This window comes from Geotrypetes seraphini, chromosome 14 (assembly GCF_902459505.1).
Source record: "Geotrypetes seraphini chromosome 14, aGeoSer1.1, whole genome shotgun sequence".
Classification (NCBI taxonomy): domain Eukaryota; kingdom Metazoa; phylum Chordata; class Amphibia; order Gymnophiona; family Dermophiidae; genus Geotrypetes; species Geotrypetes seraphini.
Window position 1 is genome coordinate 64,702,774 of NC_047097.1, and position 20,170 is coordinate 64,722,943.

Consider the following 20,170-nt stretch of genomic DNA (forward strand, 5'->3'; position numbering starts at 1 on the left):
TTCGCCAGCTTTCTGGTATCTTTACATAATGCAGTGGTGTACCTAGCATATGTAACACCCGGGGCCCATCATTTTTTGGCACCCCCCCATCTGTCCGAAAAACATGATTTTTAGTAACAAGCCACCCGTCACACATGAGTATCTAAGAAAAGGCAGCATCTTACATATTGCAGTGAACAGTACATCAATACACCCATTATAAAACTAAACAAGCCAGACCAGCACAGATCAATCCTACACCGTCAATCCTAACAGAAAACTATGTCTTTCGAACACACAGAACACACCTTCGCCTATTATGGAATATGTAATCACAAACTAACCCCTCCCTCTTTTACAAAACTGTAGTGTGGATTTTAGCTACGGAGGTAACAGCTCTGATGCTCATAGAATTCTGAGCATCAGAGCTGCTACCACCACGGCTGGTGCTAAAAAACGCTTCACAGTTTTGTAAAAGGGGGGATAAAATAAAAATACATAGACAAAGGTTAAATTGAACCAGCAAGAAGCTGGACTCTGCATACAATGCTTCACAGAAACAGTGACACATGTCTCCTAAAGCAATAAATAAATAGAAATTTTTTTTCTACCTTTGTCTTCTGTGGTTTCTGCTTTCCTCATCTTCTTGTAACTCTCTTCCTTCCATCCACTGTCTGCCGTCTCTCTTCCCCTATATGGCATTTTCTCTCCTTTCCTTCCCTCCCCCTCCCCCTCCATGCTCTCACATCTCCCCCTTCCTTTTCCCTTAGTCTGGCATACCTTCCTCCTTCCCTCCAAGCCCTGGCATCTCCTTTCATTTCCTCCCTCATCTTCCTTCTCCCTCCAGCTGGGTACCGCAACACTCTCCCCTGCAGCTCCGGACTCCCCCCCCCGGATCGCTATTATTTTAAATGTTATAGCGGCGGCGCTGTATCCATCAGTGGAGACGTCTAACCTCGGCCTGCCCCGGAACTCTTACTGCAGCAGCCGCCCGTCTAGGCAGGAACAGGAAGTGACTGTTGCAGTAAGAGTTCCGGGTCAGGCCGAGGTTAGACGTCTCCACTGATGGATACAGCGCCACCGCTATAACATTTAAAATAATAGCGATCCGAAGGGGGGGCAGGGCCGGCGTTACACCAATGAGAACAAGGGGCGGACCGCCCCCCACTTAATACGCCACTGATTACGGGGATCATGAAAGGAGCCGCCGCTGCTGCATCTTAGGCGATCAGGGCAGACCGCCGCCGCTTCGTGTGTGCGCTGTGACGAGAAACTTGTGCGCTGCGATGTAATATTTTGTGCGCCAGCGCACGCCAGCGCAGCTTAGCGGGAACACATTTGGGCTTCGAGTGTCACAGCCAGTTTGGTCTCCTCCAGAATTGATTTGTTAGCTCTTCTGGTGGTCCACAGCATTCATAAAATCCTTCTCCAGCACCAAAGATCAAATGAATCAATCTTCTTTCTGTCTTGTTTCCGTGGTGTCCAGCTTTCACATCTGTAATTGACCATTGAGAAAATGAGTGCATGGAGAAGTCTGATCTTTGTTTGGAGTGTTACCGCCTTGTCTTTGAATACTTTGTCGAGAGCCTTCATTGATGAGTGACCCAGTGGAGTATTTCTTCCCTGCTAGTTGCTTCTTTGTTTACGAGAAAGCCCAGGAGATTGAAATCCTTTACAACTTCTATTCTATCACCTTCAAGCTCAAAATCTTCATCATTTTCCATGTTCACGATCGTCGTCTTGTTTATGTTCAGTTCTAATCCCATGTTATGACTTTTGGCTTTGATGTTTCTCAATAGATACAGCATATCTTCTTTGCCGCTGGTGATAAGTGTTGTATCATCTGCATAGCACAGGTGGTTTATATTTCATCCACCAACTTTGAAACCAATGTGCACTTCTTCCAAATTTGCTTATCTGAAGATGGCTTCACTGTAAAGGTTGAACAGGTAAAGTGACATATTAATAGTTAAAGTATAGAATGACATGGTGAACAAACACCATGGCGAGCCACAGTAGGCCATGGTTTGCCTGCGGCTATGGAGACGCCAAAGCCTAAGTCGCCACAGACATAGGAACAAAATTTTTCATCGCCCATGAGAACGGTGAAAAACTTTGCCCCTGCAGTTGGAAGCACCCCCTCATTCCTTAACCTCATTAACCGCATGTAGGGGGGTATGTAGCACTATGCAGGTCTCCTGCCCCCTTCCTCCCCAATGTGGAACCACTGTCATTCGCCGCCGCCGCCACCACAGGGGATCCCATTTGTAAACAGGCTTCTTTCCTGCCCTCCCATGCCCCCTTCTGCTGAAGGCTTCCCTCTGATGTCAGAGGGAAGCCTTCCATGTCAGCTGGGGATCCCAGTTACCTCAACAGTCCTCCTTCCAGGTGGGCTGCTCTCCTGCTTTCAGCCGCACTTGTTCTTTGCAGGGATGTGGGCAGTGGCTCTTGCACGCTGCACGTGGCTGATCTCTGCCCTCCCCCGATCCCCCCACACATACACGCACCCCCTTCCCTTTCCTTCCCCCATACCTGTGATTGTTCACCGCCGTGAGCAACCAGAACTTTAACATGCTCCTCACAGCCCCATCGCCTGTCCTGCTGATGTAACTTCCTATGCCCAGCACCTGGAAGTGACATCAGTGGGGGGAGAAGATGTGGTTGCGAGGAGCACATTAACATTTTTGCTCATAGCAGGAAACAGCCAGAGGTTGGAAGGGGAGGAGAGGAGTGGGAGGAGGTGAGGGCGGAGAGGCAGAGGGGTGCCGGCGCCCCCACCAACATGGCACCTGGGGCGGACCTCCCACCCCCTTACTACCCTGCTGTACTATGTCATCTTTCAAAAAAGGCATATTTTCGGATCTTTATAGAGGTCTCTTGTTGCAACAATGCCTTCAAAATTCCATAGGTCTTTGGTTTCTTCCTTTCAACTCTAAAATTCCTCCGATCCCGACACGTGAGTCCAGTTTGGTCTTTTTGGGCTAGATTCACTAAGCCCACCGATCAAATTCCGACCACTTAGCGACCCCTTTGCGACCCAATTCACCAACCTCTGTCCTGATCATCCTCCGATCCGCGCATGCAAATGAGGGGGAACGGCATTCAAACATAGGTAGGTAGCGATTCACAAAAAAAAAAAAAAATGAGGGACACCGATTGGGCTGACTGATCCAAAAATAAGCGACTGCTGAGGACTGGTTGCTCAGGTCCTTTCCAGCTGCCCTGCCTTCTGCCGCCCTGCTTCTCTGCGCTCTGTTCTCTGCCCTGACTCTCTTGCCCTTCCCCATAGTGCAAGTCCGTGGTTTTAACCCATGGGTTTAAAGTGGGCAAAGAAAATCAAAAGTAAAGTTTCCTGCTCTGCCGGGCATGGAGGGCCAATGCATGCGTAGACCATCTACAGATGGTCTGCGCATGCGTCGGGATCGCTGTAGAGCGATCCGGGCGGTCGGTTGGGGTTGTGATTCTGATCGCCCTCATTTGCAAGAGGGCGATTTGTGATTCAGTCTCCCCCCCTCCCGGCCACGGATTGGATCCGATCCGTGGCCTTAGTGAACCTGGGCCACAGTAGTATAGCAAAACATATCCCATATAAAGAAGGAACTCGTCCACCGGCTGCTTACTTCCCCGTTCTCCTCAACCAAAAGTCACGACCAGTTAAAACCAATTTAGCTGGGTTTTAAAGTACGCTTTGAACACTCGCTGAATTGATATGCCATCTCTGCCTTCCATACTCTGTTTTATGGTATCTCAGCAGATAAGGCAGTGGGATATCTTATTACAAGTGTGCCTGAACCAGCGGGTCACGTCCCAGAGCAAAGGCACCGCCATCTGTCATGGACAAAATGCAGGCAGGTTCCACAGGTGCTCCGGAGCTGTTACTATGCAACCTAGCCTCTTTTAGCTTTCAAACATTTTGCTTTTTTAAAAAAAAAATCAAAGCACTTCTATGTGTTGGGATTTTATTTTTTGTTTTATTTCATATGGTGAATTCAATCATACCCAATGCTCTGCCAACATACCAATTTTTCTTTTACAAGTGAGTAAAAATAGCAGTCTGGGCTGTACTTTCCTTCTTACAGATATGAGTGTTCTGTCTGCGATAACGTCACCTCCTCCTCCAAGATAAGTCAACTGTATTTATAATTTGCTTCCTCCGCTCCATTAACTGGAGAAAAATAATTGCTTTCTGTTTGCAACCCTCTTTTGAAAACATACTCGGTGATTTCATCCAAGGGAAAATTAAAAAATTCTCGTTCTGCGCATCACCCATCGCTGTATCTAATTCTTCTTGTAGACCTGGCCTTTCATATTAAACTCAAATCTGTGCTGGACATCTCATGATGAATAGTTTTGCTTTGGTTTTGATGAAGGATGAGGTTAAATATTTTGAGATGTATTGATACATAGGGTTACCAGGCGTCCCCAAACCCGGCACTTTATCCGGGTTTTTAAAATCTTCCCGCTCGGGAGCCGCGTCGGGAGGGTGTCTGCAATGCGGTGACATCACACACAGGCGCGCGAGCGTGTGACATCACCTGCGCATGTGCAGATGCCCTCCTGATGCGGTTCTCGAGCAAGAGAACAGGTTGAGGGGGCAGGGGACAGGGCTGGGGCAGAACAGGGCGTGACTTGGATGGACCTGGGTGGACCTGGGGGTGTGGCCATGGGTCTGGATTTTACATGAGTAAAATCTGGTAACCCTATTGATAACGTACTCTTTCATAGTAGATGATGTGCTTTGTTGGTCTAAGAGAAAACCAAAGAAAACTCTGTGGAGTGACGATGTTCCTAAATGGACTTTATTTGAAAGTGTCAAAGTTCCAAAGGTACACCAAAATCATCCACATAAAATAATTCCATCCACAGTCCGCTAGGGATACAGGACCCAACACGGTCCGCGTTTCAATAAAAAGTCTTCTTCAGGGGTCCCTGGGGGTCCTATAAAGGTGAGTACGTGGGAAACAATTGTGTGGTGAGCCGGAAGTGAGACACTGCTTGCATTTGTAATGGAAAGGGGTTTCTAAATGGACTTTATTTGAAAGTGTCAAAGTTCCAAAGGTATACTGAAATCATCCACATAAAAGTAAATCATGCACATAAGAGCCTTAAAGGACCTAGTCCGCTAGGGATACAGGACCCAACACGGTCCGCGTTTCGACAAAAAGTCTTCTTCAGGGGTCCCTGGGGGTCCTATAAAGGTGAATACGTGGGAAACAATTGTGTGGTGAACCGGAAGTGAGACACTGCTTGCGATATATTTGCCTTGAATTTTACACCAAAAAACAAAAGGAATGGACCCCGAAATATCCACAAAAAAGAAAATCCAGAGAAAACCAAAAAAAACTCTGTGGAGTGACGATGTTCCTAAATGGACTTTATTTGAAAGTGTCAAAGTTCCAAATCATCCACATAAAATAATTTCATCCCAATAAAAATAAATTCATCCACATAAAAATAAATCATCCACATAAGACCTTAAAGGACCTAGTCCGCTAGGGATACAGGACCCAACACGGTCCGCGTTTCGACAAAAAGTCTTCTTCAGGGGTCCCTGGGGGTCCTATAAAAGTGAGTACGTGGGAAACAATCGTGTGGTGAACCGGAAGTGAGACACTGCTTGCATTGGGTCTAAGCAACTTCTCTGTTTTTGCTTGTTTGGACCACTAAAATTGTCATATTTTGTGACGACTACTTTGCTGCAATGTATATTATAACGTGTTCAGAACATAGTCCTCTGTGAGACTAACAAATGCATTTTATGATGTATTGTAGTGTGAGGTTCTTAATTTACTACAGAGCTTTCTCTGAGGCACAGAATTATCCTTTGCTAAATCAGATCCATTATCATAAGGGATTCTTTTGCTAAAACGTGCTTTAAGTTTTGAGTTTCATACTCTGTAACGCAGGATTTTAATATGCAGCAAGTCCAAAACGCACGCGGTAGCCAATAGGGGATATTCTGCCATTTTCCACACTCAGGCCTGGATCCTGCTTTGCTCGACCCAAGTTATGCGCGCAACTTAATGATTTCACACTTAATTATTTCCCACCTTATAATTGATGCTAATTTGCCCTCATTAGAAGTTACATTCAGGTATTCAAGCATTTTCCCTATCTGTCCTGGGAGGCTCACAATCTATCTAATGTACCTGGGGCAATGAAACATAGAAACATAGAAATAGACGGCAGATAAGGGCCTACGGCCCATCCAGTCTGCCCACCTTAATGTCCCTCCCCTACCTTTGCCCTGTGAATAGATCCCATGTGCCGATCCCATTTGGCCTTAAAATCAGGCACGCTGCTGGCCTCAATCACCTGTAGTGGAAGACTATTCCAGCGATCAACCACTCTTTCAGTGAAAAAGAATTTCCTGGTGTCACCTCGTAGTTTCCCGCCCCTGATTTTCAACGGATGCCCTCTTGTTGTCGTGGGACCCTTGAAAAAGAAGATATCTTCCTCCGCCTCGATGCGGCCCGTAAGATACTTGAACGTCTCGATCATGTCCCCCCTCTCTCTGCGCTCCTCGAGCGAGTATAGCTGTAATTTGTCAAGCCGTTTTTCGTATGGTAGATCCTTGAGTCCCGAGACCATCCGGGTGGCCATTCTTTGCATCGACTCCAGTCCGGGGTCACAAGGAGCAGCACAGGATTTGAACCCACAACTTTCACAACCCACAACTTTCTAAGCGCCTTTTATAAAATAGCACGCCTAAATGATAGTGTGCAAATCACAAAAAGGGGTGTGGCCATGGGAGGGTCATGGGCATTCCTAAAAGTTAGGCACACCGTTATAGAATACACCCAATCTGCACATAAATTAGGCACAGGTATTTAGGCCTGGTTTTCATTGGCTTAAATGGTGCACCTACATTTTAGTCACACGTATAGGCATCAAGCGTGATTATGGTGAGCGCCTTTTATAGAATTCACTAAGCGCTGTTCTGGTCAGTATCAATTTTTTTAGGTGCCACACATAGAACTTGGCAATCTGGCAACATGTTAAAGTTGCCAGTAGCGCATAGGACCAGCGTGCTATTACCACAGATGCACTTGGGGTCGGATTCAGTACATGACGCCATTATCAGTGGCTGCCTAAAAAAAATGGCTGCTGATCCCGTGTCAGTCGTGCAATTGCGCCGTTTACAGAATTGCGGCTTTCGTCAAAGGTAGGCCAGGGTTTTAAAGGCCTACATTTTTGGCGCCTACCTTTGATGAGACTTGCGTCTACGGAGGCGCCTTAGAACGTCTAAGGTCATTTCCAGATTAACTATGCTCACTTTGACCTTAGGCGTTCTAAGGCGCCTCTGTAGACATGATAGAGGCACCGCTTTTCTAGACACTGGTAGGCACCTACATTTTTTGTTTTAAAAGGATTTTTAATTTGCTTTTTAAATAGCTCTACCCATTTACCCCTTTACGGGAACTCCCCACAACCATTTCCTAATGGCTATCTGCACGGGGCAGGAGCGTAGGAAGATCGCTCCTGCCCCGAAAACCAGCTAGACCAGGTAAGGCCAGGATGCCGGGGGGAAGACAAAAATATGGGGTTTTTTTTTCCCCTCCTCCCCCCCAAAAAAAAATTGCGATTATGTGAAATTGCGAGTAGGGAAACCGCGAAGGGGGTAGGGGGAAGTGTATTCAAATGCGTAAGGACAAAAGTCACGGGCCTTAGACAGGAGGTGTGGTCAACTTCTTTGGTGTCTGAAACATTCTCGGCTTTTTGGCTAACATCATGTGTATTATCTGTTCTTATCGGTTTAATCTCATTGTGCCAATTTCCTTGTAAAAGTTGGAGAATGCTTATCTTTTACCAACTTGTCTTTTTGTTTGGTTAAAAATGTGCAAGAAGATATTTCCAGCCTGGAGCAGGAGATCTAAAGCAGCCCTTGAAACCTATCATTTCTGAATAACATTTTCGCCCTGATATTTTCTGTAACTACTATTTCCATGGCAATCCTGCATTGGAATTAGATGCCCTACAATGAGCAGAAAGGAAAGAGAATGGGGGACTTGCATACTGCCTTTTTGGATGCTTTGGCATTTCAAAGCTGACATTCAAATCGGTGGACACTGGAGGATTAAGTGACTTATCCAGGGTCACGAGGAACAGCACTTGGATTTGAGCTCACAACTAGAGAATGACACGGTGACAAAATTCATCACCGTTCCCGTCCCCGTCCCCGCAGATAACCGCGGGAAACCATCTTCATGTTATTCTTTAAGGAGAGAGGGAAGAATCAGAGTATGAATGGCCACAACCACTGACCCACAAGCTTTGCTTTGAAGAATGCTGAGATTGAGCAGCAACATTCCAGAGCAGATATTGTGATGTCATAATGCCTCATTCCACCAGTGCCTAAGAGCCAATCACATCAGTGATGTCACAATGGCTTCATTATCCTTGGCTCACATAAGAATCAGAGTATGAATGGCCACAACCACTGACCCGCAAGCTTTGCTTTGAAGAATGCTGGTGTAGAAGGACTGAGGTTGAAATAGACACTAGAAAATGACATGGGATTATTTCCCGCGGTTATCCACAGGGACGGGAACGGTGATGAATTTTGTCACCGTGTCATTCTCTACTCACAACCTCTGGATGTAGAGGCAGCAGCTCAACCAGTGAGTCACAGGCCTTCCTAAAGCAATTTTAATTTCCATTTTCCTATGTATATCTCCCCTTCCCCCCCCCCCCCACACAAATATTCTGCTTGCCCAATCCTTGGTCCTTAGGTTTCCTAGATGGAAAGTTACGCAAGTATGTTCTGTGTAATGTTAATTTTATACTGCCCGATATTCAAAATGATTTAACTGGCTGCCGACTGCTTAAATCGTTTAGTCGAGGCTACTGCTAATATTCAGTGGCACTGAAGGGGGGGGGTAAGGGGAGATTAATGGGTAAAAAGCGATTTGGCATGCGCTAATTGCATTAGTACATGCTAAATGCTAAGACACTGATAGGAATAGACTGAATATCATGGTTAGTGCTGAACACAAAGCTTGCGACCGTGGGGGGGGGCTCCGGGAGCAGAGTCAGCACCTGTCCTGTTAGTCTTGGATAGACTGTAAGCTCTGTTTTGTGTACAGTCCTTCCCCACCCTAAAACTATGCCATTCAAAAAAATACCTGGACAAAACCTATGCCTTCCAAGCTGCCAAACTAAACCCCTGGCTAGCCCAAATGGTCCTCAAGGCCTACAACTACCTTGACTTTAGAAAACTACTCAAAACTCACCTATTCCGAGACCAAGACCCTTAATGCCCCTTTTCAATCCTCCTCCTCCCCCCCTTCCGACCTACTCCCCCCCCCCCCGTCGCCCTCCTCTCCCCCCTACTCTCTCCTTGCTGTTCGTAACTCCATGATATAATTGAAATGTAACCACTTGTTCCTACTCTCTCCTTGCTGTTTGCAACTCTATGATCAATTTGATATGTAACCACTTGTAATCTCTGTCTAACTAATGTGAACCGCCTAGAACTCTTCGGGGTATGGCGGTATACAAAAATAAAGTTATTATTATTATTACATGTAGTAGCACTATAGAAATGATACAAAGTGATAGTGGTAATTTGAGTTTATGACTTGACTCTTGTCCTCGTACAGGAGGATATAGTTTCAGTTGGTCTCTGGAATTGCTCCCTCAATCAAGTGTGTTTTGTAACTCTGCTTTTCTAAAATTGCTTTGGGGAGAATTCGTCAAAGGGCGCTAAGGGCCATATTCTATAAAGGATGCCTATATTAGCCACCTAGGTGCCCTAATTGCGACTGCCTAGCAATGCCGAAGTTCGGGATCCATGCCTATTTTGTTAATTGGCTTAATTGGCGTGGTAATTGACCATGCTGGTTTGCAGCCAATCAAAAAAAAAAATAATAATTTGAGTTCAGCACCGAACTCTTAGGACGCCTACGTAGAGGCGCTCTCCCACGCCTAAAAAGTAGGTGTGGTTATGGGCGGAGAATAGGCGTGGTTGAGTTAGGTATCATTAGGCATCCGACATAGGCACCGCCAAACTAAGCCGAGTGAAAAGCTACATGTAGGATACCCGGCGACACCGAAATATGCGTGATTCTATAAACAGACCTAGCGGTTTATTGACAAATGCACTGAGTGGCACCTACCGAGAAGGCGCTGCTAGGCGCCATTTTTATAATCTGGGCCTTAGCCTGTTATTGTGTGTAATTGTGTTAGCACATGCCACCGCATGAGCGCGTGCTAACAGCTAAAGATTGAATGAACTGAAACGAGAGTTGCTAATCGGCATTGCGGCACAGAAAGGCGAGTGCGAAAGCGTACTGAATTCAAGGTCAACAGAAAGAGCAGCGAGATCAACCACAAAAAAAAATTTTACCCTTCAGCGTCTATTATAAATTAACAAGGGAACAAAGTTTCAAGGGATAATCAGCAGTATCCAGATGTACTGATTACTTCCTAGAGGTTTGCTTTACAAAAACTGAAATTATTTTTGCCTTTGAGATAAAAAAACCAAAACCAAAACAAATGTGATACGCTTCTGGAAGCCGTTCTCATAAAGGCTTCAGAATAACAGCAATCAAACCTGCAGGATTCCACAAAAAAAAAAAGGTTAGAGAGAGCATAATGGAAAACTAAGCTGCATCATCCTTTTTAACCTTTGTGAAAAATGTTTCTTGAGATGGACCTGAAATTTTATTTAAAAATCAATTGTGTCTGTGCGCCTTAAAAAGAAAAAACAGTCACCTAGCACGGAGCTAAATATACCATATATAATAGCGTTATATATACAGCATATATCCACTCAACATTCACTATTATTAAAACGCTATTAATTTAAATTTCAAACATTTATTATTTTGTTATATACTTATACTAGTCTTTAAGCCCGTTATATTAATGGGTGCTAGAATATGTATGTGTGTATGTATTTTTTTCTTTCTCTCTCTCTCTTCTTAGCCTGTTTCTGTATTTCTTTCTTTCTGTCTTTCTTTTTCCTCGGCTGTCCACCACCACCCCTTGCCTGCTCCCCCTGTCCATTCTCCCTTCCTTTTTCTTCCCCTGTGTCCACCAACACCCCTTCACTGGTCCCCTTATCCAGCAGCAGCCCTTCTCCCTTTGTTTTAACTCCCCCCCTGTCCAGCAGCACCTCTTTCTTGCTCCCCCCTGTCCAGCAGTAGGCCTCCCTTCCTTTTTTTGCCCTCCCGTCCATCAGCACCTCTTCCCCTGTCCAGCAGTACCTCTTTTCTGTTCCCCCTGTCCAGCAGTAGGCCTCCCTTCCTTTCCCCCGTCTATCAGCACCTCTTCCCATGTCCAGCAGCAACCCTTACCTCCACTGACATCTGTCTAAAGCCGCCGAGGCCTGCAGGCACCGACAGCCTCTGCAGCCTGCTTCCACTCCTTCTTCGCCGTCCGTCCGTTCTCCCCCCCCCCCCCCCGGGAAGCTTCGTTTCTGGCTTCGGCAGCCTCCTGTCTGCGGGCCGGCTGCCCGCGCCGCAGCTCCTCTCTCGATCCCCGCCTGGTGCGGTTCGAGAGAGGAGCCGCGGCGGGTGGGTGAGGAGGGTGAGAAGATCCTGGCAGGTGCGCCTGTGCCCCCCCTCCGAATCAGCGGCAGACTGCAAACAGCCAAATGCGCCGAAGACGACCGCTGAGAGAGCTCCACAGTCGCGCGCCTTCAGCCCCGCATGCACCCTGAGGTTTAGAATGTTGCCACAGAAGCACACCTCAGGGCGCCAGCGCTCACAAATTTTCAAGAGCGCATGTGCCCCTAGCATTTTATTATTATTGATAATACATTATGTCATAATAACATACACATTCTCATTCAGCCCCACTATTATAAATGAAACCCTCCCGTTCCTTTCAATCACCTCAACGTTCATTCATTCATTGTTCAAATCCTCCTGTAGATGTCTATGCAAAAGTTTGCCTTGTTCTTCAACCACAGTTTTCCGGTCTCAATTTTATTTTATAGATACTTTTCCAAATTCATTGTTTTATCCGTGTTCCTCTTCAAAAGCAAAACCCATCAATTCAGCGTTTCTGCCCAACATAGTTCTATGTTTCGCAATTAATGTAATGTAATGTAATGTAATTTATTTCTTATATACCGCTACATCCGTTAGGTTCTAAGCGGTTTGAAGAAAATATACATTAAGATTATAAATGAGAAGTAAGAAGGTACTTAAAAATTCCCTTACTGTCCCGAAGGCTCACAATCTAACTAATTAATTAATGTGTCTTCAGGAGCTGAAGTTTGGGGGGGTGGGGTCTTTCCTTCTACTTTGCAGCCTGAAATCGGGTGTGGTTCCAAAAAGGTTGATCAGTTATTATGCTCTGTTTCCACCATCTTGCCTCAAACAGTGCCTGTCATGCCGAAGAAGCTTATTTCTGTCTGTAGGCTTTCTATAAAGAGTGGTAACAAACTTTCCTGCATCAATGCTGACCGATAAGTCCAAAATATTAATTTTGTCAGATTATGCTTCCAGGGAGAATTGCAAGCAAGGATCACATTGGTTCAACCATTGAAAGAATTAATCCAACTCTATACGTGTTCCCCTCCATACAGTAAACACGTCATCAATATACCATTTTAAAAGATACAATTTGTCCGCAAAAGGAGATGGATAAACAAATTGTTCTTCAAATTTCGACACGCACAAACATGCAATGAACGGAGCCATCTTGGCACCCATCGCTGTACCACGTATCTGTATATAAAATGTGTTATCAAATTGAAACTAGTTCTCCAATGCAATCTTAGCTAATGAAACTAGAAACTCAATATGAGGCGTAGACAACTCCAAAGATATCAGATGATTGCTGAGGGATATTTGTATATAAAGATGTGATGTCTATTGTGACCAGCAAACACTCTAAAGGGACCTCATAACAGTCATCCAATATTTGGATCATATTGGTGGTATCCATCACTTATGATGGTGTTTGAGGTACCAAATGCTTGATTTGAAGATCAATAAATTCAGACAAAGGTCTAAAATTGAACCTATCCCCACCACTATGGGACGCCCAGAAGGATTGATGAGTATATTATGAATTTTAGGCACAGAATAGATGACTGGAATGACAGGATATTGACATTGTAGAAATTTGAATTCCCCCTCTGAAATGATCCCAGACTCCAAAGCAGTAAACAACCCAAGTAGGGTCACTGTCCAAAACTCTGTAATACTTAGGGTTGGATAGCTGATGTAAGGCTTCTTGTACATACTTCACCACATCTAAGACAACCATGCTTCCTCTTTTATCAGCAGGATGTATAATGTTAGACGTATAATGTAAGATTTATTGTTAGACAAATTTTCTAGACCCTTGTGCTGCTGATATGTTAAGTTATGTTTCATTGAAGATTGTAGTAGCACCAACTTTTGTATATCTCGCTCAATCAGTTGCTGAAAAACTTGCAGATGTGGATCATTTTGGGCCAGAGGGGCACCATGTTGACTTTCCCCTGCTAGGGAAACTGGTAGTCATATCAGTCAGACTATCTCCAAAGTAATGTCTTCGACAAAATGGAGCAGGGAAAGCAGTTATTTGCAATGTCCAATGTGACACGGACAAGAGGACATAGACTGAAGCTGAGGGGGGACAGGTCCAGGATGACTATCAGGAAGTTCTGTTTCACGCAACGAGTGGTAGACACCTGGAATGCTCTCCCAGAGGAAGTAATTGCAGAATCCACTGTTCTAGGATTTAAGAGTAAACTAGATGCACATCTCCTTAAGAGCGGCATAGAGTGATACAAGTAAAGGTTAAATTAGATGCACATCTCCCTTGAGATAGACAGAGATATGGGGACTAAAACTATGCCAGGGTACACCTGGCGGGGCCTCCGCGTGTGCAGATCACCGGACTTGATGGACCCAGGGTCTGATCCGGAGATGGCAATTCTTATGTTCTTATGTTTACAAACATAAAAAATTGACTATATGTACCCTGGTTTACAATGGGTTATATACAGTTGACCCAGTATAACATAGTAACATAGTAGATGACAGCAGATAAAGACCCAAATGGTCCATCCAGTCTGCCCAACCTGATTCAATTTAAATTTTTTAAATTTTTTTCTTAGCTATTTCTGGGCAAGAATCCAAAGCTCTACCCGGTACTGTATTTGGGTTCCAACTGCTGAAATCTCTGTTAAAACCTACTCCAGCCCATCTACACCCTCCCACCCACTGAAGCCCTCCCCAGCCCATCCCCCACCAAACGGCCATACACAGACACAGACCGTCCAAGTCTGCCCAGTACTGGCCTTAGTTCAATATTTAATATTATTTTCTGATTCTACATCCTCTGTGTTCATCCCACGCTTCTTTGAACTCAGACACAGTTTTACTCTCAACCACCTCTCTCGGGATCTCAGAATCTCGGAGAGAGCGAGACCAGAAGGCTTTGAGCATGCGCAAATGCTCAAAGCCCAGTCCAACCCAGCACAGGGAAGAGGGAGGATCTCCATCGCACCGCCCAGCCCAGCCCAGGCCAGAGGATCTTCGGGCACCGGCACCTCCTGTGCATTGGTGCTGGTGCCGGTGCCCAATCGGGGTAAGCGATGTCATTGCAGTGCTCTGGGGGGGGGGGGGGATGTAGGATCGCGGGGGAGGGGGGAGGATGCCGGTTTGCAGGGGGGATGCCGGATCGCAAGGGGGTATGGAGCAGCGTCGGTGGCCTCAAGGGGGAGGGGATGGAGCACCGCCAGTATTCTTGGGGGGGGGGGGAGGAGGAGGTGGAACGAATCAAAGCGAATTTCCCTTACTTCCTATGGGGAAACTCGCTTTGATATATGAGCAATTTGGTTTACGAGCATACTTCTGGAACGAATTATGCTCGTAAACCAAGGTTCCACTGTATGTCCTTTTATCCTATATCCACTGCAGTTCCTCCCCCTTTCCAAATTGTTTGAGTCAGCCTTTTATTTGTCAGTTTCCCTGTATTGGTCTAGGCATATTATTATTTACCCCTTTTTAATATTGTATATCGCTTAGAAATATTCATAAGCGTTTGCATTAAATTTTTAAGAAAACTTGAAAACCTAGATTAATCTTTTATAGGACACAATTTTTCCAAGTTTAGAACAGAAGCACACATCATCAGTGGTCCATCTGATACTAGTAACATTTGTCTTTTTTTTTTTTAAGATTTTAAATATTCATAATTAATCAATCAAATACTCCATTACAACAGTAATCAGGGTGGCTCGTTATAACTCAACCAAGCCTCCGAAATTGATTCTCTGTGAAGTCCTAATTGGTTGTGTAATCGTAAAGAGAATGTGTCTGAGTACATTTAAACTCTGCTCTGCCGTGCCCGCTCCTAAGTCCCCAGGATCCTTCGGGACATTTGATTTATGCTGTGTTTATAATTCCATTTTGTATTCAAAGATATGTTAGTGATCCCCCTGGTAAAAAAAAATAAACACAACAAAACAAACAGTGAAAGCCAGGCTTTTCTAAAACAGCAGCCTTCCTGCAAGGAAAAAAAATGTCCTAATTGTAGTACAGAAAACGTTATAGGATTCATGATTTCTGCCTACATATTAGAGAAATAAGGGGCTCCTTTTACTAAGCCGCGTCAGCGTTTTTAGCCCACGCAGCATTTTAACGCCCGCTAAACCCTCGCTACGCGGCTAGAACTAACGCCAGCTCAATGCTGGCGTTAAGGTCTAGCGCGGGTTGGCAATTTAGCACGCGCTAATCCACGCGTTAAAGCCCTATCGCGGCATAGTAAAAGGAGCCCAAAGTATCCTAGAAGAGTATAAGGGCTCCTTTGACGAAGGTGCGCTAGCGTTTTTAGCGCACGCACCGGATTAGCGCGCTGGCTGAAAAACTACCGCCTGCTCAAGAGGAGGCGGTAGCGGCTAGTGCGCGTGGCATTTTGGCACACGTTATTCGGCGCGTTAGGGCCCTAATGCGCCTTTGTGAAAGGAGCCCTAAGATGCATGACATATATTTTTTTTAATACTGTAGCATAAAGAACAGTCACTTTATATTGTAAATTTTATAGCCTTACTGGTGCTGAACCATGATTTTGTGGACTTCGTGAAATAAGATTACCCAAGCTTCCAAGATCAGAGCATACCCTGAAATGTAACAGATTCTCCTTGCTAATTCTTTAACTCATTTGTCTGCAGTAAATTTGAATGTTAAGAAGTTCTATCCCGTGTTAAAAAAAAGCGTTCTTAATGCAAGCCAGCAAAACGACATGACAGAAATCAAAGGAGAAAGCCAAACACACTAGAAATGAACTGAACATTAGAGAATGACACGGTGACAAAATTCAACACCGTTCCTGTCCCCGCGGATAACAGCGGGAAATAATCCCATGTCATTTTCTAGTGTCTATTTCAACCTCGGTCCTTCTACACCAGCATTCTTCAAAGCAAAGCTTGCGGGTCAGTGGTTGTGGCCATTCATACTCTGATTCTTATGGGAGCCAAGGATAATGAATCCATTGTGACATCACTGATGTGATTGGCTCTTAGGCACTGGTGGAATGAGGCATTATGACATCACAATATCTGCTCTGGATACCAGAGACTGTCATTCTGTAGTGTCTGTTTCAACCTCAGTCCTTCTACACCAGCATTCTTCAAAGCAAAGCTTGCGGGTCAGTGGTTGTGGCCATTCATACTCTGATTCTTATGAGAGCCAAGGATAATGAAGCCATTGTGACATCACTGATGTGATTGGCTCTTAGGCACTGGTGGAATGAGGCATTATGACATCACAATATCTGCTCTGGATACCAGAGACTGTCATTCTGTAGTGTCTGTTTCAACCTCAGTCCTTCTACACCAGCATTCTTCAAAGCAAAGCTTGAGGGTCAGTGGTTGTGGCCATTCATACTCTGATTCTTATGGGAGCCAAGGATAATGAAGCCATTGTGACATCACTGATGTGATTGGCTCTTAGGCACTGGTGGAATGAGGCATTATGACATCACAATATCTGCTCTGGATACCAGAGACTGTCATTCTGTAGTTTCTGTTTCAGCCTCAGTCCTTCTACACCAGCATTCTTCAAAGCAAAGCTTGCGGGTCAGTGGTTGTGGCCATTCATACTCTGATTCTTATGGGAGCCAAGGATAATGAAGCCATTGTGACATCACTGATGTGATTGGCTCTTAGGCACTGGTGGAATGAGGCATTATGACATCACAATATCTGCTCTGGATACCAGAGACTGTCATTCTGTAGTGTCTGTTTCAACCTCGGTCCTTCTACACCAGCATTCTTCAAAGCAAAGCCTGTGGGTCAGTGGTTGTGGCCATTCATACTACGGTTTAGAAGACGGCGTAAAACCTCTTTTCTTTGCGCGCACTTTCTCCAAATGAAGCAGCAAGTGATGTGATAACAGTCATTTCTCAGCTATGCAAGAGCAGGGAGAGATAGGTTTAGGGTGCTTTTTTTTTGTGTGTGTGTGTTTTGTGTTAAACATGTTTAGGATGATAAGGTTGTAATTTATTAATTGTATCTTTTTTTTTTAATTGTTTGGCTCTTTTATTGTACTTCGTATAGGATATGCAGAATATAAATTTTTAAAATAAATATGAAAATGCTAGTCTAGATCAATCTCTCTCAAACTGTGCTCAGCGTTACACAGGAGTTAGGCACCCTTTATAGAATCAGGGCCTTAGCGTTCACTTATTTTTTTTTTTAGTTGAAAATATATTCAAGGAGCGCCTCCACCAACGTGATCATGTTTCATAGATTTTTCTTCAGGGTCGAGACTCCCAGCATATATATATTGTCTCGTTGTTTTCGTACTGCGCTCCACAGTAGTTAATTCAGAATAATTTAATGGTATCAGCTTGATAAAAGACTCGTAACACATTTTTTTTTTGTATCAATTTTTTTGTAGCTTTGTTTTTGTCAGCACAGCAAATTTTCATGTAAAAATTTGTTACCCATTTTACTTGTGTGTGTAGCTAAACTCTCATGCAAAACCAATGGAAAATCCTGTAGTCACCGAAGTATATAGTTCTTGGGGATCGATGATTGAAGCAGAGGCCTTTTCTCCCTCGAACAGAGGAGATTGAGAGGGGACATGATCGAAACATTCAAGGTACTGAAGGGAATAGATTTAGTAGATAAGGACAGGTTGTTCACCCTCTCTAAGGTAGGGAGAACGAGAGGGCACTCTCTAAAGTTGAAAGGGGATAGATTCCGTACAAACATAAGGAAGTTCTTCTTCACCCAGAGAGTGGTAGAAAACTGGAACGCTCTTCCAGAGTCTGTCATAGGGAAAAATACCCTCCATGGATTCAAGACAAAGTTAGACAAGTTCCTGCAGGTAGGGCTAGTCTCAGTTAGGGGGCTGGTCTTTGACCAGAGGGCCACTGCGTGAGCGGGGCACGATAGACCACTGGTCTGACTCAGCAGCGGCAATTCTTATGTTCTTATGTCCAAGATTTGAATAGACTGGAATCAATTCCCAAAGGCAGAAGCATCTGAAACATAACTTTGACTTCTGGTGTAGATTCTTTGCCATGGATAAGGAATTCCTACCTTGTGGCAAATTGTACGAGAAGTGCTGAATTTTCTTTAAAATAGAACCGAGAATTGGAGTACTCAGACTGTGCTCAGGAGAACTTTATTAATGGAAAAGAGGTGAGGAAGTGCACACTAGAGAGAGACTCACTCATTCGCAGTAATGAGACCACCCTGCTACTTTCTGAAAATCCAATCAATTTTATCCTTGTCTGAAATATGTGTCAGTTTTCACAATGGCTGTGCCTTTCCACTGCATCCTTGAGTCTGCAAAGGAAAAAGTGTTGAAAGCCACCTGATTGTCATTTTCATTTTTTGAAATGGCTCTCCGGTCTATTTTCATCACAAAAATGTATTTACAAAATTCTTACATAAGCCTACTTCAAAGAAGAACTGAGATTACAAATGAGAACCAGCAAAAATATAGTGGAGTCTACATTCTAATGTGAACATCTTAGAAGAAGAATGTATCTGTTGGAATCGGTTTCAATTAGCTGTGAAGTAATGGTGAATTAAGTGCTTGGAATATCTTTATAGCCACCTATGACGATGTAGCTCGGAAGAGTTAGAGAGTAACTGACCTCTCGGCTTACAATGAGAATTGACAAAAGAAGGTCCTCAGATTTTTTTCAAGTTTTCCATACCAATGAACTGTTGTTAGGTGCCATCGACTTGCGTTTGAGTCCTAACGACTTGATGATTTACAGATCTATAAGGAGATCAGTTCTGTGGTAGTCCAGTAAGGCCCTCCAACGTCATTCCCATGGTTGTTTTCAACACGTCCAGCCATCTGCTTGCAGGTTGCCCTCTTTGCCTGGTTCCTTCGATCTTCCCAAACCTGATGTTCTTCTCCAATTATTTTTCTCTTCAGATAGAAACATAGAAAATGACGGCAGATAAGGGCCGCGGCCCATCTAGTCTGCCCATCCCAATGACCCTCCCCTATCTAACTCTGCGTAGAGATCCCACGTGACGATCCCATTTCTTCTTAAAATCAGGCACGCTGCTTGCTTCGATCACCTGAAGTGGAAGTTTATTCCAGCGATCAACTACTCTTTCGGTGAAAAAGTATTTCCTGGTGTCGCCGTGCAATTTACCGCCCCTGATTCTCCATGGATGGTGGACCAAAATAAGACAGTCATAACTTAATCATTTGGGCTTTGAGTGACATAGCTGGTTCGATCTCTTCCAGAATCAATTTGTTAGGTCAGGCTTCAGGTCTTCCAGAATGTCTGATTTATCCTTTTTTCTAGTAAATATCAATGAAATGAGCAGAATAAGTTCTATTATTTGTGAATTTTTTGCCATATGCTTTTGTGCATTTATATTAGACCAATGAACTAATATAATATACACAAAAGCATATGGCAAAAAGTTTACAAATAATAGAAGTCGTTCTGCTCATTTCATTGATATTTACTAGAAAAAAACATGAATCGGACATTCTAGTAGTTTTGAAGCCTGATTTTGCGTAGATCGTCTAGTTAGAAAAAGGGACATCCAAGTCAGGATGTTCAGCTGGTGCAAGATATTTTACCAAGGCTTCATTGAACTTAGAAACTGTGTTCCCTCTAAGCTGAGCACATGTGCAATTGCTCGTACATTCGCTCACAGATTTTACGTGGTCGCTCACAAAAATACTTGCAAATCTGGAAGACTGTTGATTTTTAGAACTTGTCGCTCACATGTGAAAAAATTTGCAAGGACATGGCC

The 20,170-nt window shown here is 44.3% G+C and overlaps 1 protein-coding gene and 1 non-coding gene across 4 annotated transcripts in view; both read left to right on the forward strand.

The window, feature by feature from the left end:
• The window catches only part of NTRK3 (neurotrophic receptor tyrosine kinase 3), a 1,004,345-nt gene that overhangs the window by 173,805 nt on the left and 810,370 nt on the right, over positions 1-20,170 (forward strand). The gene's annotated exons all lie outside the window — the stretch shown is intronic.
• On the forward strand, positions 7,683-7,876 carry LOC117348717. The gene has a single exon (XR_004537038.1). It is a non-coding gene; the product is annotated as a U2 spliceosomal RNA (small nuclear RNA).